This window comes from Oryctolagus cuniculus, chromosome X, assembly GCF_051225735.1.
Source record: "Oryctolagus cuniculus isolate XC-2025 breed Fujian yellow rabbit chromosome X, ASM5122573v1, whole genome shotgun sequence".
In the NCBI taxonomy this organism is placed as follows: domain Eukaryota; kingdom Metazoa; phylum Chordata; class Mammalia; order Lagomorpha; family Leporidae; genus Oryctolagus; species Oryctolagus cuniculus.
The window spans coordinates 16,989,714-17,014,855 of record NC_142888.1 but is presented as its reverse complement, the minus strand read 5'-3'; the positions used below and the strand labels follow the sequence as shown (position 1 = coordinate 17,014,855).

Here is a 25,142-nt window from a genome sequence, read left to right as displayed (position 1 = left end):
AGGAGAGCTTTTAGGCCCTTCCCTGCAGGACTTACCAAGAGGTGGCAAAACTGGTTCTATGACTATCACTCACACACTTCCTTGAGCCTAAATAAGACTATGCGGGAGATATTTATGAGTTATTATCTTTCAGGGAGTATTGTACATTTCTTTCCCATTGGGGAATGGGAAGCAAAGCAAAGGGGCCTCTGAGAGAATCATGTAAGGGGTATCTTCAAGACATACCACCCTCCAGCTGCTTGGTTACTGGACTGTAGCTCTTTGTAGATCCAACCTGGAGAGAGAATTTTAGGGAGAGCCTGCTATGTATCCCTGGAGTTTGGAGGCCTATGTCAATAGAGACACTGCTGCCTGTCTGGTTCAGCATGGCAAGGATATGTGAGTTTCCCACGGATCAGAAGGGTGTCATAGAAGGGGAAAAAGCTTGATCCTTCTGCTTGTGCCCTGCCCCAGACCATGCCCATGAGCAATGGGATCCTGGCAGTAAGAAGTTGTGCCTGTTCCACAAGAGGCTGGGGCTGAGAAGAAGTCTGAAAAGATTTAGCCCCCGTGTAAGGCCTGTGCAGCAAAGAGGGTCTAGGAGAATCATGCTTATCCCATGGGAAAGTCAGCATTTGGATGTCAGTTACACAGAAGGTGTTGACAACCAAGAGAGGACTTAAGGCTCTTAAAAGTGAAAGATACTAGGGGCTGAGAGAGGCCTGCCAGGGGAAAGAGCATGATTTGTGTCCTGAGGTGTGCTACTAAATCTTGCAAGTGGAGTCAAAGAAGAACCCACTAAAGAAATTGAGAGAAAGAGCCACTTTTAGGCATGTGTCATGTTCAGAAAGGTTAAAGCCATCTAATGACAGTATCAAGAAAGCAGTAAGTTGCCCACCTACATTTCTACCCTCTTCTGCCCTGGGACAGAAAAGAATGTGTTGTTAGCAAGATGGAGGTGGAACAGTAGAAGCATAAGGGACAGAAAGAGCAGGATCCCCCTATACCAGCTGCTTCCTTGACTCCAAGCTTTTCACTGGCGGCAGGACCCATTGGGAGAGAGGACTGGATGTAACTTCCAATTAAGCTCTGAGCTTTGATTATTTTATAAGTTTATTGGTTGTGCCCCCAAACTTTTTTTCCCCCAAATCACAGACTTTTTAGCCAGGAACAAGACTGGTACAACCACATTTTCCAGTCTCCCAGGCAGGTAGACACAATATTAGGATTAAGTTCTGGCCCGAGGGCTGTGAACATAAATCATGTTAGCAACTTCTGGGTCATGCCCTTCAAGGCAGTGAGGAAGCCATCTTTTTTGGTGTCTCTAATGTGATGTGGCGCTGACTCACTCTGGACCATGTAGACTACGACAACACTCCAGGGGTGGTGGAATAAGATAGAAGGAGACTAGCCTTGGCTGACTTTGTGGAACAGCGCTGCTGTATTAGCCCACCTTCATTTCGTAATAAGCAAACGTTTCAGTAAGCACTTATTTCTCATTTGTGCCTTTGCAAGCTGCCTGAGGCCGCTTTGCTTGGTACAAAACCCACAACTTGAAGCCAATATTTACAAATGTTTTAACATGATGGTCCCCACCATATGAGGTGAACAGCTTCCTTTCTGACCACATTCATCTTCCATAATGAAGGGCTCTTTATTCTTTTTAGAAGATTTATTTGTTTGTTTGAATGGCAGAATTAGAGAAGAAGAGAGAAAGAGAGATCGATCTTCCATCTGCTGGTTCATTCCCCCAAATGGCCATGATGACCGGGGCTGGGTCAGGCCAAAGCCAGGAGCCAGCAGCTTCATCTGGGTCTCCTATGTGGCTGCAGGGGCCTAAGCACTTGGGCCATCTTCCCCTGCTTTCCCAGGCGCATTAGCAGGCAGCTGGATGGGAAGTGGGGCCCCAGGTGCTTATATGGGATGCTGGCGTCACAGGCAACAGCTTTACGCCACAATGCCGGCTCCATGAATGGCTCTTGACCCTGGAGCTGCTCTGCTTCAGGATTTGGGTCAGGTTCAGCTCTAGCGCAGTGTGTCTTATTCTCATCTCCAAGATGGAGAGCTTGGAAGCTCCAGAGAGACAGTTTCCTTAGCAGCAGTTGCATCCAGTTTTCCCACACTTGTAGGTGCAGTGTCTGAGACACCTGCACCAGGGAGTGCTGCTCTATCCTTAGAGGTTTGAGTATTACTCCCACAAGGCCCCTCCTCTAAAGGTCTAAATGGTAATAATCTGAACATCTCCCTTCCTCTGCCCCCCAAAACCCCCCGTCCTAGCTCTAGACATAGTAGTTGCTTCCTGAAGTTTCTACCTGTGATATAATTAGGAGTTCTTTTTTGGTCTTTTCTGTTGCCTCATCAATTCATTGCATTAAATGCTCTTTGTTATAATAATCGGGGTGATTTTTTTCTTAACATCAAACTGACTCATCGGACCCTATCCTACACCTGTCAGGAATTCCTTCTTTGAATGATTTTCACAACAGCATTCCTCCATAGCTATCTCTGCTGTGTGTATTCACTTCTTGTCATAGAAGCCACTGTGCTAAAGTGTCACCATTCTTCTTTTTTCCCTCACCCATCCACATGCCGGGTCAAGACATATAAGTTTCCTCAGTACTTAGCACGCTGGAAACTCTGAATAACACACATTTGAATGAATGAATGAATGAGCAAGGAAAAAAAAAAAAACAAAAGAGCGGTTACTAGTATGATTTTTGGAAGACTGATATAGCACCAAAATGAAAGAGAAAGTTAGGTGGGGATGTGAGAAGCAGGAGGGTGTGGCTGCCAGCTGCGGGCCTATCTCCAAGGGTGCAGGAAGCTCTTGATAAATAAGGTGAACCAACAACAGGATGAAGGAGCGGCAGCTGAGACTTTGCAAAGCATTCTGTGATCGGGAGGAGCAGAGCGCTGGAGGATTCCCAGGGAGTCCAGTGTGTTGGCCATTCGGGCTCCTAAGCGATGAGCCAGCCTTAAGGGACGCCTCGCACTCTGGCGCCGGGTCCTGCTAAGCTCTTCACCGGCTTCACCCCAGGTTCCTCCGCCCCGTGCCTTCTAGGGAACAGGTAAAACCCGGAAAACGGGGTTCCACTTTAGGTGCCGTCCTAAGCATGCGTCAGCGCGCAAGCGCAGGAACTTCTCACGTAAGTGGTCCGGCCCATTTCCGATCTGGGGGAGCGTCTGCTCTAGCGGCTCTGGTTTATCACCTTTCCTGTGGGAGACTCTGCCCTCCCGTTCCTGGGGGAAAGCCTCGCGAGATCCCCATCAGCGGTCCCCGGCGACGCCATCTTTGTGCCTGGCGAGCGACGGCGCCCGACGGAAGCCCCAAAGCCGGCGCCTAGTTTGCCAAGCTCTCGCCGAGACCGGATCCAGGAAATACAAGGCGGGCCTCGGTGGGAGGGACGCAGGGAGGGAGGAGGGAGGGAAGGGGGCGGCGGCGACGGTGGCGGCAGCGGCGTCGGCTGCGGCTCACACCAGATCCGGGCTCCGCGCGGCGCGCACCCGAGGGGGGTCGGGCGGGGAAGCGGCGCCGGCCCGGACCCCCCCGCGGGAGCAGGCGACGGGCGTGAGGGCGAGGCGGCGGCCGGAGAGCAGCCGGGTGAGTGTCGGCGAGGAGGCCCGGCACCTGCCTGGGCCAGGGCGTCGGGGTGCCCTGGGGTCGTCCTGGTGACCTCGCGCTTGGGGCGGTGGGCGTGTGCGCGACGGCGGGTGTCTCGGGGGCTCGACTCGGCCTGAGGCTGCGGCGGACTCCGAGAACTGCGGGGTTGCCGGAGGTCTGCGCAGGGCCTGGCGCGTCCGCGCTCGCCCCGGACGCCCCGGGAGGCCGAGGGGAGAGAGGGAGTGGCCGGGGTGGGGGGGCGGCTTGGTTGGCTTTCTCACCCGTCGAACCGAGGGGCTAGTCTCCTTCCTTGCCGGACCCTGGCCGATGGGGGAGTGAACCTTACGGGCGGGTTTCACGCCCCGTCAAGATGTTGGAGTTGAGGACTAGCAGCACCAGGGTTGGGTCTGTTGATGGAAGGTTAGTAGTAATAGTAATAATTGTTGTAAAGGAGGTTTGCAAATGCTTGGTGGCAGATGTTGAGCAAGGAGAAAGCATTGTTTCTGTTTATGTAAAGATCGCATAAGCAGGCAGTCTCCGGAGGTCCAACAACAGATTAGAGTTCTTCCCAGTTGGAGTTCTCCAGTGCCCTGTGCCAGGTCATAAAGTGGATAAAAGCAGGATTTGGGGTGTGGAGGGCAAGGGGAGGTGTGAAATAAGCTGCATATAAAATCAAAAGTTCCTACTGTTCGTCTATTAAAATAGAAAGTGTTGCTGTCTTTACTGAAAGGTGACTTAACTTAAATTCTTCAAGAAAATTTGCCATCTTTGGTCCAGACAGGGCTTGCCAGTTTGATGTGTGTGACTTGTCAATCACACGATGATTTTTGCTAATAACCTCTTTATTCTGGTTTGTAAAAGAATAAAAGGAATAAACGAATACTTCCACAGATGAAGCTCCCTTTGCACACTTTCACTTTGAAAGGACAAGAGGACTTTTTTTTTCTGCTTTACAAATGATTTGCCATAGTGTATAAGAACATTAGTAAGAAGAAACAACTTTTTGACCAGGAAAGGGCTTTTGAGAGTTTCATTTTGCAATGGTAAATTACAAAGAGCACCATCCCCATGGGAAGTTTTGTGCTGGTGTCTTTTTATGGACACTGGAAGAATGCAGGTATACAGGTATGCATACTTTTAAACCAGTGTTTGGTAGGAATTTTTGCAGCTTTAGTGTCAGCTCCTTCCCCATTTACTTACCACTGGCTTACTCTAGGGAACATTACACTTCAGGGAGAGTAAATATTAAATATGTGATATCCAATTTTTACATCTGACAGATGTAATCTCTGTTCAGTCACCCTGAATTTTCTCCTGTATGTTTACTTCATATATTCTCCTTAAATTATCAATATCATACTGTATATGATTTGTATTGGAGCCAGCAGAGCTAAGTAATATCGAGTGTGTTCAGGCTTTGGGCTTGATGGGTAGTGTGCGTTTAACCCTCCTAGCTACCCTCTGCTAAAGATAATGTTATCCGTGTTGGACAGATAAGGACACTGACTTCCAGTATTCTCTGACTTCCAAGAGGGGCACAGCCGGTAAATTGCAGAGCTAGAACTCAAACTCATATGTGTGTCTCATTCTAGAACATGTATTTTTTTCTACCATACTCTGCTTAAATTTATGTGCCTGATACACACTTTATGAAAATGGAAATGTTTATTACAAAGTAACCTTTCAGTTCTGTTGGTGATTTTGAAAGCTTTCCGTGTCCTTGACTCAAGATAATTTGAAGTTTTTTTTTTTTTCAGAAGTGTCTGTTTTCTAGCCAGAGTCTAAGCAGAAGTCTGCTGATCTGTTAAGATTCCTAATACACAGTTGTGACCTATCTGAAATTCAGATGTTTTCAGTAACTTAGCCTCCTGTTTTAAGCATTCCTAAGATACTGCAAAGATCAAACATTTTGTTTATTCTGATCTCAGTAGTTTTCCAAATTACATTATTAAAATAAAGTACCAGCTATTTATGGGAGTTTTCATTTGTTTTATGGGAGCTTGGAGGTAAACACACACGCCCCTACCTTCTCCAGTAAGTAGAGTACTTGCTAGCTGACCATGGTTTTACAAAGGTTTCAGGCCCAGTTCATGGGTTGTAGAAAACATGGCAGCGCTTATGGGATCCTGCATAATCTCTTACTGGGCTAGTGACAGAAAGACCTTACAGGTTCCCAGGCAGTGTCTGGGATGCTGGTGAAATAAATAGCAGCAACATCTTGCTGTGATGGTTACCTTTGTCGCCCACCAGTCTCTGCTGTTGTGTCTGATGTGCTGCAGAACCTGCCGTCCCGGCCCTTATCTCTGCTCAAGGGGAAGTCTCCACATTTGGGTAGAGTTAACCCAAAAGAACAGCTACAGAAATCAGAAAAGAAAAAAAAATAAAAACCAAAAAGATGCTGGATGTCTGGCAGTGTTTTCTCCATTAGGTCATTCGGTCAGATTTACCCACTTAATTATCTCTGGGAGTTCTAGAAAAGTTAAGGAATTTGAGATTTACTGCTTTTAAGAAGTAAATTATTTGGGGTCTTCAGTTAAGTAACCATGTCTCATGGAAAGAGAAAAAGAAGTGTGTTCCTCAGTATATGTCAGCAGGTGTGTGTGTGTGTGTGTGTGTGTTACATGGAACATAGGACTGTATTTTAAATAATACCTTGGATTCCTGATGTGCAATCTTTGGTCTAAGTGAATGTGTTTTTAATTACATGCTCAAGAAAGAGTTAAATATACTTCCTTACTTGTGAAAGTAATGACTCATGGCATTTGGGCTGTTAGGGTGAAAAAATTGGCAAATGATAATGTAGCTGAGTGCTCACCAGGTAAATAAAAAAGCCTATTTGAAATTATTTATATTGCCACAGTGTAAAGACAAGACACCAGGAAATTGTCTGGTGTGAATTTAGACATTTATTTTCATATATTTTGCCTACTAAACCCCAAATTACTATCATAACCACAGATACTTGTCTAAAAGTGAAATGGAACTGATGAAATATGTCAGACTGAACCAATCCTAAAAATTTAAGAGCATTTATTAGAGTTTAATTCGTTGGCAACCCTATTACTTTATTTGTCTAGCTCTCCAGCATCCCTCTTGCCCCCGTTTCCGGTTCCTCTCCCTGACCTTCCTTCCCCTCTGATGCTGTTAATGCTGTCACCTAGAGCCAGCCTTCCCTGAGCTCACACTTGAAGCAGATCTTTGGCAGGTGAATGGTGCCAAGGAAGGCACCAGAACTCCTTTGAAGTCTATTCTCTCAATTCCCGAGCTCTAGAAGGTAGAGAAAGACATGGCTAAGACCCTGAGACACCACTCCCATGCTTTCTTGAAAAGCAGAATGGGAGCAGTCAGAGTGAGGGAGGCAGTGTCAAGACCCCTGCTGTGGGTTCTCTCTTTCTTGCTTCCCCTCTCAGTAAGTGGTAAGGAGGAAAAGGCCTTGTGCTACCAGAGCAGGCGCTGCTCCCCCATCCTCTGCGCCAGCCCACTCCCACCTGCTCACTTTTTCCTTGCTCCTTTCTGCTTCCATCCCACCCTTCTTCCTTCTCTCCCAAGTCACTCTGGCTTTCCCTATCCCAGGGTCTCCTCCTATCCCAGACTTTGCCTTCTTCCGTGCCTTTATTCCTGCTCTGCCTTGATCATGGAAGTCCAGGACTGCGATCCTCAGGAAGCTCACCTCCCTGTGTGTTGGGGGGGTGGGTATTTCCTATTTCCATTTCCAGGTCTGAAGGACAGTAGTCCTTGCTCATACCCCCAGTTGGAGTACTAGATGAGTTTTCCCCTAGAAATACCGCCCATGCAGTTTGGGGTTTTGTTCTACTTCTGTCACCTAACAGGTGTTGAGGCTCTAGGGGCTGCCTTGGAAACCTAGCACGTTGACCGTTATTTCCCGGGAAAGCAGATTCTGAGCTTCTAGTAGGTGATTAAACAAAATCAACTTGTGCTCCAGAAGCTGTTGGGGTTTCCTGCTTTGTGTTAATTGGTGAGATTAGGTGGTACACCTTTAGCTATCTGAAATTAAATGTGTATGTGGATCAGATGGCACTTCCTACAGAAAAACTGACTGGTTTTTTGCATTGTCTATGGAGGATTTCTGAATTTAAATATGTTTTGATTTTAAAGATTTTATTTATTTATTTGAGAGGCGTGGTTACAGACAGTGAGAGAGGGAGAGACAGAGAGAAAGGTCTTCCTTGCATTGGTTCACTCCCCAAATGGCCACAACGGCCGGAGCTGCACCTATCCGAAGCCAGGAGCCAGAAGCCTCTTCCTGGTCTCCCACACGGGTGCAGGGACCCAAGGACTTGGGCCATCTTCTCCTGTCTTCCCAGGCCACAGCAGAGAGCTGGATTGGAAGAGGAGCAGCCGGGACTAGAATCGGCGCCCATATGGGATGCCGGTGCCGCAGGCAGAGGATTAACCAACTCCGCCACGGCGCCGGCCCTTAAAGATGTTTTGAAATAAAATTTGAGCTCCTCCCTTTCAGCTTACTGTTTGTCATTAAAGCAGATCTTACAGTGTTGTTGAGAAAACAGAATTTTGGTTTGTCATAAAAAGAATATCTTGTTTCTACTGTTTCTTGCTTCTGTTTTGAAACTTTTCAAAGATATTGAACCTACTGCAGTTGTTTACCTGAATTTAGTTATGGTAAACATGGACAGTGTGTTTGTTTTACCTGAAGGCTTGAAAATAAAATTTTATTAGTTGAAGTTACATACTGTTACCACTGTTTGTGGTGTTCAAACAATAAAATGAGCGATTTTGAAGTGATAAAAGCCAAGCTAAACACATTTAAAATTTGTTCTCTGTAAATGGGTTTAGTCTTAGCTTGGTTGAAGCAAATATTCCTAATCAAAGGCAAGATGGTTTTTGTTTTGTTTGTTTTTTGGAGGGCATCTCCAAACCAATCTTATTTGAATAATGAATTCAAGAAAGCACTCTGTTCATTTTAAGAGTTTACCAAATTATTTAATTTACTTGGTTAAAAACATGATCTCTAGGGATAACACGCTCAAATGTTCAGATCTTCTGACACTAACTAGCTCTGTATTCTTGGGAGAATTGCTTAATCTTTGACCTGTTTCCTCATTTTTGAAATGGGGATAATGTGGTATCTACCTCATGTGAGAATTAAATGAGCCAGATGATGTGTTTTACTTTAAACATGTCTAACGATATTCAATACTTAAAGAGTTAGTCCTTGTTATTATTACATTGTCATTGCCACTGTTACTGCTTTAAGATTAAATCCCTTCTGTTAGGGGGTTGTAAGAGAGATATTTATCTAATTAGTGATGTTTTAATGCAAAAGTTAATGAAGAGGCCAGGGAGAACAGAATATTAGCTGGTAGATACATCCACAATTGGCCATAGTTCAGGTAATCCACAGAATATTAAGCTAACTTTTTTCATTAAAAACACTCTTTTCGTGTTAGTGTAAAGAATAATGCCTCTTTGATGGGTGAGCAAAGCTGGACTGTTTGAGTAATTTCAGTGTCTTTATTTTTTTTAAGATTCATTTATTTATTTCTTTATTTGAAAGTCAGAGTTACACAGAGGAGAGGCAGAGAGAGAGAGACGGAGGTCTCCCATCTGATGGTTCACTCCCCAGTTGGCCGCAGCAGCTGGAGCTGTGCTGATCCGAAACCAGGAGCCAGGAGCTTCTTACAGGTTTCCCACGTGGGTGCAGGGGCCCAAGGACTCAGGCCATCTTCTGCTGCTTTCCCAGGCCATAGCAGGGAGCTGGATCAGAAGTGGAGCAGCTGGGTCTCTAACAGGCACCCATGTGGGATGCTGGCACTTCAGGCCAGGGTGTTAACCCGCTGCGCCATAGCGCCCCCCCCCCTTTTAAAGATTTATTTATTTATTTGAAAGAGTTACACAGAGAGAGAAAGAGAGGCAGACGGGGAGAGAGAGAGGTCTTCAATCTGCTGGTTCACTCCTCCACTGGCCGCAGTGGCCGGAGTTGCACCCATCTGAAGCCAGGAGTCCGTAGCTTCCTCCAGATCTCCCACGTGGGTGCAGGGACCCAAGGACTTGGACCATCTTCTACTGCTTTCCCAGGCCTTAGCAGAGAGCTGGATCAGAAGTAGAGCAGCTGGGACTCGAACTGGTGCCCATATGGGATGCCAACACTCCAGGTGGCAGCTTACCCGCTATGCCATAACGCTGGCCCTTTCAGTGTCTTTATTAAAGTTTAATTATCTTGGCATCTATAGGACTAGAATCTGTTTAGAGGAAGCTTCAATTTCTACATGGTCCATTTATAAAACTTTTTTTTTTAATCACCATTTTCCCACAGAGGGGAAAAATGTCACATATGGTGTTTCAGATTCCCAGGGCAGCCCAACATATCTGAATTTGAATGTTGATAGTACTGTAAAATCTACTCTGTATAACAGTGTCTCAGCAAGATCATGGACAGGGTACGTTAGGTGCTGAAAGGTTACAGTAGAGTGATCTTCCTTCATTGTCCTTGCAAGGGTCCCCAGGCCTTGGAAAGAGGACTTTCTTCTCTGGTTGTGGATGGGGATAGCGTGAGTATTGGGCTGGTTTCTCAAAGGCAAAAGCTTTTCCTTGGCTTGGCTCCTCAGAAGTCTATATTGTATGATGCTTAAGAATATGGCCTGTCTACCCACAGGGGAGAGAATGAGAGAAACGTTCCAAACATTGGTTCGCTCCCTTGATGGCTGCAATGGCCGGGGCTGAGCCAGGCCGAAGCCAGGAGCTTCATTCATCTAGGTGTCCCATGTGAATAGCAGGGCCCCAAACACTTGGGCCATGTACTGCTATGTTTCCCAGGCTGTTAGCAGGAGCTGGATTGGAAGTGGAGCAAATGGGACAGGAACAGGCACCTATATAGATGACAGCCTAGCAGGAGGTGACTTCGCATGTTAGGACACAACACCAGCCCTCACCTCTCTATTCTTACAGCACTTGCTACGGTATTTCTTAGAGCAGTTGGCACTTCTCATTGGTCAAATGTAGATTAAAAGTAGTACCTACCTTACAGGGCTCTTGGGAGGATTGAATGTGATAATGTGGGTGACCACACATAGGTGGGTGCATAGAAAATGTTATGCATTTATTATTATTAAGCTTTACTGTTTTTTTTTAACATTTATTTATTTATTTGAAAGTCGGAGTTACAGAGAGAAGGAGAGGCAGAGGCAGAGGCAGAGGCAGGGCGGAGGGAGTGAGAGAGAGGTCTTCCATCCGCTGGTTCACTCCCCAATGGCCGCAATGGCCAGAGCTGCGTCAATCCGAAGCCAGGAGCCAGAAACTTCTTCTGGGTTTTCCACGTGGGGTCAGGGGCCCAGGGGCTTGAGCCATCTTCCACTGCTTTCCGAGGCCACAGCAGAGAGCTGGATTGGAAGTGGAGCAGCCGGAACTCAAACTGGCGCCCACATGGGATGCTGGCACTGCAGGCAGCGGTTTTACCCGCTATGCCACAGCACTGGCTTTTACTGTTTTTTTTTTTTTTTAAGATTTATTTATTTGAAAGGCAGAGGCAGAGAGAGAGAGAGAGAGAGAGAGAGAGAGAGAGATGTCTTCCATCTGCTGGTTCACTCCCCAAATGACCACAATGGCCAAAGCTGGGCTGATCTGAAGCCAGGAGCTTGTTCTAAGTCTCCCACGTGGGTGCAGGGGCCCAAGCACTTGGTATGCTCCTCTGTTTTCCCAGGCGCAATAGCAGGGAGCTGGGTTGGAAGTAAAGCAGCTGCCCATGTGGGATGCTGGCACTGCAGGCAGAGGCTTTACCCACTACACCATATCTCCAAGCCCAAAGCTTTACTGTTTTTTTTTCTTTCTTTTCTTTTTTTTTTTTTTTTTTTGACAGGCAGAGTGGACAGTGAGAGAGAGAGAGAGAGAGAGAGAGAGAGGTCTTCCTTTTGCCGTTGGTTCACCCTCCAATGGCCGCCGTGGCTGGCACGCCGCAGCCGGCGCACCGCGCTGATCCTAAGGCAGGAGCCAGGTGCTTCTCCTGGTCTCCCATGGGGTGCAGGGCCCAAGCACTTGGGCCATCCTCCACTGCCTTCCCGGGCCACAGCAGAGAGCTGGCCTGGAAGAGGGGCAACCGGGACAGAATCCGGTGCCCTGACCGGGACTAGAACCCGGGGTGCGGCGCCGGCCAAAGCTTTACTGTTTTAAAACCTTTAGAATATCCTTCTCTACTTGGCCATCTGTATTTAAATAGGATTCTTGCCTTCCCTTTCCACTGAGGAATGGTTTCACATTTTTCTTTGTCTAAAGTGTTTTTGTTTTTGATTTTTTGTGGTTGTTTTATTTTATAATGTTGGAGAAGTAGAATTTAAAGAATCCCATCTGAACCTGCCCCACTCCCCATTTAGGCCTTGTATGAATGGAGATATATTGTTTGGAAATAGATTCTGACTCTGGACATTTGATTGGGTCAGAATTTGGGGTACAAATTTCTCAACTTTTGGTATTTTTGTGCTAAGTCATTTCTTTTAAAAGTAGCTTTGAGTGTTGTAATATTTTAGACACTGTAACGTTTCAAAGAGTACAGAGTTTCCATATAGCCTTCACCCAAGTTTATATAACCATGACATATTTATTAAAAAAGATATTAACATTAGGTACATTACTATTAGCTAAACTGCAGATTTTGCTTGATTTGGCCATTTTTGCCACTAATGCCCTTTGTTCAGGATACCATGTCAATGCTTATTTGCTCAGTCATTTTCAACTACTTGCATTCATATCATTGTGATCTCTAGTTCTTTAGTGACTAAGTTTCTGTGACTATAAAACCATTTTCTGATTTACTGTTAAGTTTTCTGCAGGTCTTCAAGGGCCAGGTGTTTCCTCTAGGGATGGCAAGTTCAGGAATTCATCTTGGCACTGAACTTTATAGTTTTAAATAAAAGGAGAAAGTGTTAGTATAGTGGAAAGAACATTGTTGGGATGGGATGAAGGCTAAAGTATTTTATAATTTATGAAACTATTTTCAGGAGTCTAAATGAGTTATGTACTGTACACTTTTGATGGATTTAGCCTCAAAATGACAAGTCATTTTTTTTACTGATGTTAAGCATGCTTCTTATTCTTGGACACAGGATAATTGGAATGAATGGGGGGAATTTAATTTTTAATATTCATTACAGTTATTTAATAAAAATACTAAATTATTGTAATTTAATGATAGTAATTAGCACATTTGTTTATATGGCCTTTGGAAAATCCTTGGTTTTGATTTGTCATCATTGGATTTTTAAAAGTTTTGTTGGTGGGATACCTATATGATAGGCAGTGTTGGTATTTTCATTTATAATTGTTATTTTAAATCACACTTAACGTTTGATGTCAAAAAAGTTGTCAGTGCAAACAGAAAGTTATCTGTTAGGCTGCACATCTTGAACCTTAAAGTCTTATCTTTTCTGCCAAAAAAATAGTTTTTGGCTATTTGTCGAGGATGGCAAATAAATTAATTTTGAGTTACTTGGATGAAAATGTTTCAGGTCAGTATGGTGTGCATTGAGGGACATTGCCAGTAAACAAACTCTTAGTGGGTGGAAATCCCCTAAAACTTACAGAAAATTGGGAGGAGATGAACTTAATTAAATAACTCCATTTGTTTACACTTATTCAGAGCTTCTTATGACCTTGAACAAATCATTCAACTTTAGAGGACCTTAGTGTGCTCATTTGTAAAATTACAGAGCTTGACTAGACCTGTGAATCTATTTATTAATTTCTAAGATTTAAAAACACTCTTGTTGATCAGATTGCTTGTCTTAGATCTTTATGAAAAGACACTAACCACTAAATCGTGATGTAAGTCAGTTTAATCTTATTGGTTTCAAATAGTTTCAAACAAACATTGCTATAAATTTGATTGTCACTATTTGATTTGATACCTCTATTAATATTTTTTGGTAATTAGTATATAGCTTTTTAGGTATTTATTAGTTATTCGATTTTTGTGTTCAAACATTTTTGCCCTCAGATGCCCTAAACAATTTTGAAAAATGAACTCCTTCACACTTTATTTTTTTTTAAAGATTTATTTTATTTATTTGAAAGACAGAGCTACAGAGAGAGTGATCTTCCATCCGCTCTTTCATTCCCCAGATGGCCACAATGGCCGGAGCCACGCTGATCCAAAGCCAGAAGCCAGGAGCTTCCCCCAGGTCTCCCATGTGGGTGTAGGGACCCAAGGACTTGGGCCATCCTCTACTGCTTTCCCAGGCCACAGCAGAGAGCTGGATTGGAAGAGGAGCAGCCGGGACCAGAACCGGCGCCCATATGGGATGCCAGCACCTCAGGCCAGGGTGTTAACCCGCTGCTCCACAGCACCAGCCCCATCACACTTTATTTTTTTTAAAACATTTATTTATTTATTTGAAAGTTAGAATTACACACAGAGAGAAAGAGAGGTGGGGGGGGTAGGTCTTCCATCCACTGGTTCACTCCCCAGATGGCCACAGCGGCTGGAGCTGTGTGGATCTGAAGCCAGGATCTTGGAGCTTCCTCCAGGTCATCCACACGGGTGCAGCGGCCCAAGGACTTGGGCCATCTTCTACAGCTTTCCCAGGCCATAACAGAGAGCTGGATCGGAAGTGGAACAGCCGGGACTCGAACTGGCACCCATATGGGATGCTGGCACTGCGGGTGGTGGCTTTACCCGCTATGCTACAGCATTGGCCCCTCCTTCACACTTAAAAGAATAAAAACGCAAATCCTTTCACTGAATTTCATCAGTAATGAAGAACTCAGTGAATTTTCACCAACTGAGCACACTTCTTATTCCCTATTTGTGCTTCCTTCTGTTTGTGTGCCACCCTATACCCCAAACATTTTCCTGACTTTAACATCAGGTTAGTTTTGCCTACTTTTTTGTATTTTATATGCCTGGAATCCCATACTTGTTTGTGGAACATTCTGGCTCTGAGATGTGCCTATATTCTGTCTAGTTGTAGACTGTTGATTCTCATTGCTGTGTACTGTTTCACTGTGTGAATATATCACTATATGCAGTTTTGTTGATGAATATATAAGTAGGTCTCAGTTTTAGGAGAATGCCTTTGTAACCTTGGAGTAGGCAAAAACTTCTTAAATGGGCCTTTTCAATAATTTATTTTTGGCTTCAGATTAGAGAAGGAATAGGATAATGGGTTTATTGAAATATGATCATTAAAGTATTTAAATGTTACTATATAGTTCTTTTCACTAAGTAAATCTCATGGAGAGTGTCAGTATTTGTAGCTAAATCTTACAGGGAACTGAGGTTTGTGCTTTCATAACTTTCCTGGGTGGAATTCCTCCAGAAATGTGTTGCTGTTTTTGACCTGCTGATTGGTGGGAGTTCTTTATTAAGATGCTGGAAATGAGTCTTTTCTGGTTACAAATGTCTTCTTTCATTGTATGGCTTTTTTTCACTTTAATGTGTTTTTTTTTTATAAACCAAAGTTAACCATTTTTGATGTAATATTTTCCTTTGTATCTTCCTTGAAGATACTCTGTCATCTTCCAGAAACTATGATTTGGGTTTTCACATGTAGCTGTAGCACTGCTTGAAATCTGACTTTTGTATATCCTGTGAGGTAAGGAACATTTCTGTTTTTCCCCATATGTACAGCTAATTCTCGGCACAGTCTTTTCCCTACTGTTGTCAGAAATCAAATGTCCATATGTCTGTGCTCTCTGTTCTGTTCCACTGGTCTATTTGTCTTTCATTGTACTGATACCACATTGTCTTATTTATTATCCTTTATCATAAGTGTTGGTATTCAGTAGAACAAGTTCTTCCACCTCCATGTTGTTTGAAAGCATCTTGGTTATTCTTGGCACTTTAAACATTCATATGAATTTTAGTATGGTCTTGTCACTTTCCACAGACAAAAAAAACCGTTTGTTGTTTTGGGTTGGAATTGGGGAAGTTGACATCATTACAATATTGTTTTTTAATTCATGAACATGATATACTACTCCATTTATTTATGTGCTCTTTAATATCTCTCAATAATATTCATAATTATTCCAGAAAGTTGCTCATAACTTTGCCAGTTTTTTCTTAGATATTTGGTGGATATTTGGGTTGTTTTCCTTTTTTAATCAGTGTGACAGGTGGTGGGGGGAGGGAGGGAGGTGGGAGGAGTCACCCATTTGCTTGTTCACTCCCCAAATAACTGCCAGGGCTGGGCTGAGTCAAAGCCAGGGAGCCATTAACACAATTTGGGTCTCCCATGTGGGTGGCAGGAACCCAGTTACTTATCACCACTGCTTCCCGGAGTCTGCATTATCAGGAAGCTTGAGTCTGGAGCTGGAATTGTGTGTCTTTGAGTGACTTAAAATTTCTTGAGACTTACTTTGTGTCTTAACATGTGATCAGTTTTTCTAACTATGTAAGCACCTGAAAAGTACATATTTGCAGCTAGTGGATAAGCATTCTGTATATGCCCTTTGATCAGTTTTGTTAATTATGTTGTATCTCTGTCTGTACTGATTTGTTTTTGTCTGCTTATTCTTTTAATACTAAGAGTTATCTTAAAATCTGCCACCATGATACTGATGTATGGGTAGTTTTCCTAGTAGGTTTGTCAATTTTTGCACAAAGCCATGTTATCAAGTGCATGCAAATTTGGTTTATTAACTGATGAATTAAGCATTATATCATTATGAAGTGACTGTTTTTAACTTTAGTGCTTTTTTTATGTCTGTTTTGTCTGAAACTTAGATAGCTATACCATCTTTATTTTTGCTAATATTTTCATATATATATAAAGATGTATATCCTTTTACCTTTAAACTTTCTGTGTTATGTTTTAGGTGGGACTCTTAAAAACAGAATATATTTGTAGATTAAAATTATAATTTTTTTTTACTGATTTGGGAGCTAGAGCGTGTGCACACTCCCATCTGCTGGTTAACTCCCCAAATAACCTCAATGGTCTAGGCTGGGCCAGGGCCAGAGCCAGGAACCAGAGCAATCCGTGTCTCTTACATGGGTGGCAGAAACTCAGTTACCTCAGCCATCACCCCTGCCTGGAAGGTTCTGCATTAGTGGAAATCTGGAGTCAGGATCTGGAGCTAATTTAGATCCCATTTACTCTGATTTGGAGCATAGGTGTCTTATAACTGGTAGGCTAAATGCCCAGCTTCATGTAGATTTCTTTGTTAATCCAATCTGATATTTTTTGTTAATCCAACCTGAAGATTTCTTTGTTAATCCAATCTGATATTTTTTGTTAATCCAACCTGATACTTGCTGTCTCTCTTTTTTGAATATTTAATTCATTTAAATTTAATTAACGTAAAGTTAACATAATTATTGGCTTTGGGGAATTTATAGCACCACATTTTTGTTCCTCTGGCTCTATATTTTTTCTCCTATTCTCATATTTGCGTCCTTTAAGTTTACTAGTTTTTAAAAATTTGTCATCTACTTGAAAGAGCAATGTAGATGGGGTTGGGGGGAAAGGAGAGGCAGAGGTAGAGGCAGAGGGAGGGAGAGAGAGGCACACATCTTTCATTACTATTCACTCACCAAATATCAGCAACCATCAGGGCCATGATAGCCCATAGCCAGAAGCCTGGACCTGTATCCAGGTCTCTTGTGTGAGTGGCAGGGGCCCAAACACTTGAACCATCATCTGTTGTCTCCCAGGATGCATTAGTAGGAAGGTGGATTGAAAGCAGAGTATGCTGTACTTGAATTGGTACTCTGAAATGGGATGCATGTGTGTCTCAGGGGTTAGCTTATCCTGCTGTGCCACGATACCCACCCAAGATTGGTTATTTTTATATTAGGGCTTTTTCTTTTATTTTAAGCTTTTAAAATTTTTATTTAATTTGAAAGGCAGAAAGATGAGAGAGAGAGAGAGCGAGCGAGCGAGCACTCCTGTCTGCTGTTCCACTCCCTGAAATAGCCACAATATTCAGGAGTTGGCCAGGACAAAGCCAGGGGCCAGGACTCAAGCGAGGTCTCCAGCATGGGTGGCAGGAGAATCCAACTACATGGGCCATCGACCTGTTGCCTGCCCGAGTGTACATTAGCAAGAAGCTGGAGTCAGGAGCAGAGCTGGGAATGTGAACCAAGGCACTGTGATACGGGATGTATGCATCCCAAGTAGCATCATAACCTCTATACCAAACATTTGTCCCGATATCAAAATTTTTCTTTTCTTAAATAATATTTTTAAAAATTTGAGAGGCAAAGAGATAAGACAGATCTCCCATCTGCTGGTTCACTCCTCAAATGCCCACAATAGCTAAGGCCGAGCCTGGCCAAAACCAGGAACTGGGAACTTAGTCTGGGTCTCCCATACTGGTGGTAGATACTAAACTACTGAGCCACTGCCTTTTGCCAGAATGTGTATTAGCAGGAAGCTAGAATTGGCGGCAGAGGTAAGATTCAGATCCATGCACTCTGGTCTGGGATGCAGGTGTCCCAAGCAACATCTTAACACTAAGCCAAATGCCTGCTCCAGTATTTTTATTAGTTCAGATATCACAGTCATTATTATTATTTTTGTGATTACCCTAGCATTTATAGTGTGTATTCTTCACTTATCAAAGTCTAGTTAAGGATACTTTTACCTTCCTCTTGGTTGAAGCAAGAACATTAAAACACCTTGGTTCCATTTATCTTCCTCCTGACGTATCCGTGGTTGTGTTCCTGTGATCTATTTTTATGTATTTTAAACCCACAAGACATTATTTTATACAGTCAGTGTTGCTTTAGATTTTTCACATGCTTATTTACACATTCATGGTTTTTCATTTCTTTCTGCTTCTGTGACCTTCCACTTTGAGTCAGTTTTCTTTTGCTGTATGATTTCTTTATGAGGGTCTGCTGAATGTGAACTCTGTTTTTATTTGATTACATATTTCAAGTTCATGTTAAAAATTTATTTGAAAGGAAAAGAGACCTATCTATCTATCTATCTATCTATCTCTCTCTCTATCTTCCTCCTGCTGGAATATTACTCAGTTGCCCACAACAGCTAGAGCTGGGCTGCCCCAAAGCCAGGAGCTGGGTACTCAATTCAGGTCTTCCACATGTGTGGCAGAGACCCAACTGTTTGAGCCATCACCTGCTGCCTCGCAGGGTACACACTAACAAGAATCTGGAATTGGAAAATTGAAAGCAGAGCTAGGGCATGAACCCAGGCATTCTGATGTGGGATTTGGGTATCTCAAGCAGTGTCTTAACTGCTGCTTCGAATGCCTGCCCTTCCATTTCATTTTTGAAGTTTTTTTTCCCAGCAGTGGAATACTAGATTGGCAGTTATTTTCTTTCTACTTCCTGGATATACATAATCTTTTAGCTTCCATTTTTGTTGTTGAGAAATAAGCTGCAGTCTAACTCTTGCGCTTTTGAAAGTAATGTTTCCTCCCCTCCACATACTTTAGAATTTTCCTTTGTGTGTTGGTTTTCACCTAGGAATTTGTTGAGATTCTTAAATATGTGGTTTTGCCTCTTTCATCATTTTTGGAAAAAATGTAGCCATGCAAGTACTGCTTCTACCACATTCTGTCTCACTTTTTCTCTGAGATTCCAATCAACTGCTGGATATTAGACTTCTTACTGTATCCTCTCTTTTCTTGGAACTCCCCCTCTCTTCCTCCACCTATCTTCGGTTGACTGTCTCAGCTGTGTCCATTGGTTGTTAAACCTGTTCATTGAGTTAATTTTTTTAAAGTTATTTATTTGAAAGTCAGAGAATGAGAGGGGAGACATATCTCTTCTGCTGGTTCATTCCCCAAATGGCCGCAATGGCTGGAGCTAGACCCGTCTAGAGGCAGGAGCCAGGAACTTCTTTTGGGTCTCCCACATGGGTGCAGGGGCCCAAGGACTGTTCTTCCATGGCATTAGCAGGGAGCTGGATTTGAAGCAGAGCAGCCCGGACTTGAACTGGTGCCCATATGAGGTGCCAGCACTGCAGATGGTGGCTTAACCTGCTGTGCCACTGGGCTGGCCTCCATTGAGTTAATTGTACCTTTTACTTTTTTCAATGACAAAATTATTCTTTTAAAAATACAGTCATGTCACACAGTAACCTTTCGGGTCAACAGTCGACTGCACACAGGATGGGTCTTCCCGTAAGGTTATTTAGTGACACTGTAGCTGTCTTAGTTGGTATAAGAACACTTTGATGTTCACACAACACATTTCTTCAAACACACCCCTGTCTTTAAGTGCTATAAGGCTGTACTCTTTTTTTAAAAGATTTATTTATTTATTTATTTGAAAGAGTTACACAGAGAGAGAAGGAAAGGCAGAAAGAGAGAGAGAGAGATTCTTCCATCCACTGGTTCACTCCCCAGTTGGCTGCAATGGCCGGAGCTGTGCCGACCCAAAGCCAGGAGCCAGGAACTTCTCCGGGTCTCCCAAGTGGGTGCTGAGGCCCAAGAACTTGGGCCATCTTCCACTGCTTTCTCCGGCCACAGTAAAGAGCTGGATTGGAAGTGGAGCAGCCGGGTCTCAAACCGGCGCCCACATGGGATGCTGGCACTGCAGGCGGTGGCCTTAACCGTTACACCATAGCACCGGCCCCTGGCTGTACTCTTTATGATTTCTAGTTTGTTGCTGAGATTTTTAAGTTTGGCATTCATCTCCTTGAACACAGAAATTATGATATTTTTTTTGGCCAGGCAGAGTTAGAGAGAGAGAGACAGAGAGAGAGTTACAGACAGTGAGAGACAGAGAGAAAGTTCTTTATTCCGTTGGTTCACTCCCCTAATGGCTGCTATGGCTGGCTCTGCGCTGATCCGAAGCCAGGAGCCGGGTGCTTCCTCCTGGTCTCCCATGCGGGTGCAGGGCCCAAGCACTTGGGCCATCCTCCACTGCCTTCCCAGGCCACAGCAGAGAGCTGGACTGGAAGAGGAGCAACTGGGACTAGAACCCCTCACCCCAACTAGGACTAGAACCTGGGGTGCTGCCGCCGCAGGCAGAGGATTAGCCAAGTGAGCTACGGCGCCGGCCAGGAGTTATGATTTTTAAAATCTATGTCTGGTAATTCCAATATTTGGACTCCCCATGTGTTTGATTTTATTTGTTTCAGTGGCTTATGGTCGTCTTATCATCTCATGTGCCTTGTAGACTTTAATTGTATAATGGACAACATTTTTGAAAAATTGAGAACTCATTTGCGATCAAGGATAAGGTATTTCAGAAATGTGTGTGTGTTCATCTGCTTGAGGGAACCTAGGATTACTTAATCAGATCTTAGCTTTTGAGATTTTCCTGGCCAACCAGATGACTCAAGGCCACATTGCATTCAGTATATAGAAAGATTAATTTCTGGTTCACCCTTATTTCTAAGGTGCAGCCCCTCAGGGACCCACCCTCAAGGTGGAAGAAGAGGATTTGTCCCTTTTGTTCCTCTGGCCTTTCACGCTGTCAAATATAGTTTAACCCTTTTACATTATTTGAGAAAGTTATTTCTTAGGTTTTGTCCCACTGTGTTACTTGGCTTTAGTAAGAATTGATTCAAATCATCTAATGTCCTATAACCAAGAAAGGGAGGCCACTTGTGTTTCTTTATGGGCAGAATTTTCTTAAAACTGGCAAAAACTTCATCCTCTTATGTAAGCTTTGTTTTATATACTTGTGCTCACTTGTATAATTATGTACATTTTTACATGTTCTCTGTGTGTACGCATGTATAAATGAGTAAATTATTTTGTGAGTACTCAAACATTTTAAGTCTCTTCAACCTTGGGCAATTTCTAGACATTGGCAATAGACTGCTTTATTGTGTTTAAGTTTCAGCAAAAACAGTGTCTGGAATGATTCTCAGAATATGAAATCCCTATTAAGTGCTATTGAAATTGGGATGTATAATATCAGCTAAATTTTCCCTCCCCGTGGAAAAGAGTATTTTCTAGATTTTTTTTGTTTTTGTTGTTGTTGTTTTTGTTGTTTGTTTAACCACCATGACTTCTGTTTTGGTACACCTATCTGCTGCTCTTGTGAAATAGAAAAAATACTTCTGCTGACATTCTTAGGTTTCCTGCCATCTGAGAGCTCTCACTCAGGCTAATGAGTGAATATGGTGCATTACCCATTGCAGACTTTTTCTTTCCTTGTAAATTAATTCCTACAGCAGCCTTGTGAGGCAAGTATGTGGTCGTTAGGTGTGGCATTAAGTGAAGCATTAGGAAACAGGGACTAAGAAAGGTTAAGTAACTTGCCTGTGGTACCACACCTGGTGGATGGTGTGTGTTTTTTGTCTACTACTATTACAACATTTTATTTCATGACTGCCAGTTAGCTCTTGCTTGTGGACAGTCCACGGACTTCCCAGTTTTATCATGTTCTCCTTTCTTCTTTGTGTAAACCATAAACTGCTCCATAACTTATGTCCTGAAGTTTAAGATAATTGGGAGATGACTCTTTCATATCCCATCATCCCTGTTCCCGGAACATGGTCCCACTGCTCTGGAGTTTGCTAGCTCTCTGCCCTGTTGGAAAGCTTGTTCTGTCACTAGTCATTTCTCGTCTCTACATGTATAGTCCTTTTCCTTCTCTTTAGACATACCTCCATTTTCCTGGTTCTAAAAAAGATGCTGCTTTTTCCCCAGTGTGTTTGCTTTCTCATCACGCTTTTGGTGAAATCCTAACTCCCCTACTTAACTCCCTTACTGGATATTTTCTGTAAGGCTCTTGTCTTGCCTGTCCAATCACCCTTGATGGAATCTAGCCAAAATCTCATTTGCTGTATCCTGAATTTCAAAGAGGGCAAAAAAATTTATCTTTCTTGGACCCCTTTTCTACAATGGAGTTGTGCTCCTATGCTTCTGACATCTCATTTTTAATGTCCTGCTTACTCCCGTACAATGATAGTGTTGAACGGCTATCTGTGTTAGGCCTGTGAATGTCAAATGTCCAGGTTTATTTGGAGTATATTCAATCATGTGGTGTTCAGTTACTGCATATTTTACGATTCAAGAATGCCTCCTCTTCAAATTTAATATTACTCCATTTAGTCTTCAGAACAGTTTTTTTCATCCCTAAGAATTCTCTTTCTAGAACTTCATTCATTAGGTTTCTCCCCTATTCCATTCACAAATCTGTCATGCCTTAAAGCATGGATAGAATTGTGACATAAAGCAAAATCTTTTGAATTTCCTCATTTAGGATATTTTTATTTCTCCCCTTTTCTTGTCTTCAATCCTGCATCTTTTTTGTTGTCTACTTTGATTATTTTTCTTCAACAAACTTGTTTTACCTAGCCTTCTTTTCCCTTCTTTGAACTTCTTTGTTATTAGGATACAGAGTGTGATCTTTTTTACCAGCTCCACAGGAGATATCAGGACAAGGCATGGGCTTCTACTTTTTTGTGCTTTATTACTTATTACAGTTTTTAATAAATATTTAAATATAATGGTTTTGATTTTTTTAAGGATTTTATCTCTGAACTGTCTTAAGAATCTTCTTGATAGTTTTAATCTCTAGCTACTTTTTTCTGTGCAGTCTGGTGTAGTCTGTACCAAATAATTAAAATCGTCCTTTCAGATATTGCTTTGGATATATCACAGTTTTTCTCCTTAAAGGACTAGTGACTTCTGCTTGGTTATTTTCATTTTTTAAAATTTTTGTTTTAAAGATTTATATATTTATTTGAAAGAGCTACAGAGAGAGAGAAAGGGAGAGAGAGAATCTAACATTCACTGGTTCATTCCCCAAATGGCTGCATCAGCTGGAGCTGGGTTAGGCCTGAGCCAGGACCAGGAGCTTCCTCTGGGTCTCCCACCTGGGTGCTGAAGCCCATGCACCTGGGCCATCCTTTGCTGCCTTCCCAGGCACATCAGCAGGGAGCTGGATCAGAACTGGTGCAGCTGGGACTTTAACCAGCACCCACATGGGATGCCAGTGCTGTAGGTGGTGGCCTCACCCACTGTGCCACAGTGCTGGCACTGATTATTTTTGTTTTTAATTCTATTTGTAATCACATCTAGATGCACACGAATATAAAATTGAGTGAACTTTTGATGATGCAGTTACCAACATTTTACCATACTTTTTTCATCTTGTCTTTTCCCTTGTTTTTTGGTCAAGAATTTAAAGCATGTCCAGTATGTAATTTCACCACTAAATAATTTAATGTTTCTAAAACAACACACTTTCTTACATAACTGCAATGTTACTGACATATATAACACAGCAAATAATAATTCCTCATAGCATAAACAACACTTCTTAGTCCATAGTGTGTTTCCCCAGTTGTCTAAAAAAATTCTTTTTTAAAATAGTTGATTTGTTTGAAGAGGATCTACTTACTATATTTGATTATGCTCCTTAAATATTTCATATTTCTCTTGTAATCTGCAACAACCTTCTCCCCCCACCCTCTCCCCTCAGTGGTCAGAGTGTCCCATTCTAGTAGGGTATTGCATAAGTTGTTTTTAATATTTATCCTGTGTATTTCATCTGTGCCAGTTTTAGATCTATATGCCAGAATAGGTTCAGCTTATGCTTCTTTTGGAGGGATGGGCAAGAGTACTTGCTGCTGCTTCATATTCCATCATGTCTGAAGGGAGAGTGTGTGGTCATTTCACTTTTGCTGTGAGTCTTCAAGAAGTTCAGATGGATAGCTGGATTTCTATGTGAAGCCCAACTTTTCATTAACTGCTTTTACCCTCTGTTGATTACTAGCACTAGAATTAGCTATTCAGTTAAAGTTTACCAAATTATGATTGTCCTAATTTGGTCACTTCTGCCATTATTATCCGATTTTTTTCTATATGGAAGAACTTTTTCCTCATTTACTTGGGCTGTGTGGTTAACCTGAAATATCTAGTCAGTTGTTAAGTTGTTTAAATCCTCAACTGGAAAACAAAAGACTGATTTCTTCTTCTTTTTTAAACATTTATTTATTTGAGAGGTAGAGTTACAGGCAGAGGGAGAGGGGAGAGGGAGGGAAAGGTCTTCCATCCATTGGTTCACTCCCCAGATGGGCATAATGGCCGCAGCTGGGCCGATCCAAAGCCAGAAGCTTCTTCCGGATCTCCCACACTGGTGCAGGGGCCCAAGCACTCTGGCCATCCTCCACTGCCCTCCCAGGGTATTAGCAAGGAGCTGGATTGGAAGTGGAGCAGCTGGGACTCAAACCGGTGCCCATATGAGATGCCAGCGCCACAGGCAGAGGCTTAATCTACTGCACCACAGCGCTGGCCCCTGGTTTCTTTAACTCTTTTTAAAAAGTTTTCTTGGCCAGCATCATGGTGTAGCAACTATGACACCAACATTCCATGTGGGTGCTGGTTTGAGTTCCAGATGCTCCACTTCTGGTCCAGCTCAATGCTAACAGCCTGGGAAAAACAACGGAAGATGGCGCAAGTACTTGGGCCCCTGCCACCTGCCTGGGGAACCTGGATGAAGCTCCTGGCTCCTGGCTTTGGCCTTGCCCAGCCCTGGCCCTTGGGGCCAGCGGGGGAGTGAACCAATGGATGGAAGGTCTTGCTCTCTATTTTGGTCTCTCCCTCTCTCTCTGTGACTCTGACTTTCAAATAAATAAATAACTCTTCAAAAAAAAAAACAATTTTGCTAAGGCTTAGGCTAAAGAAATTTTATTGCTTGAGAAAGTTAAAGTTATTC

The 25,142-nt window shown here is 43.0% G+C and overlaps 1 protein-coding gene across 11 annotated transcripts in view; it reads left to right on the top strand.

Annotated features, from left to right (window-relative positions):
* The first annotated feature begins 2,801 nt into the window (after positions 1–2,801).
* Positions 2,802–25,142, top strand: part of TAB3 (TGF-beta activated kinase 1 (MAP3K7) binding protein 3) — an 80,076-nt gene continuing 57,735 nt past the window's right edge. For 5 of the 11 annotated variants that reach the window (XM_017349840.4, XM_017349839.4, XM_017349838.4 and 2 more), the window contains exon 1: positions 3,398–3,580. The gene's annotated coding sequence lies outside the window, so the exon portion shown is untranslated. The other 6 variants (XR_011385692.2, XR_001795464.4, XM_017349841.4 and 3 more) reach the window with 4 other exon arrangements.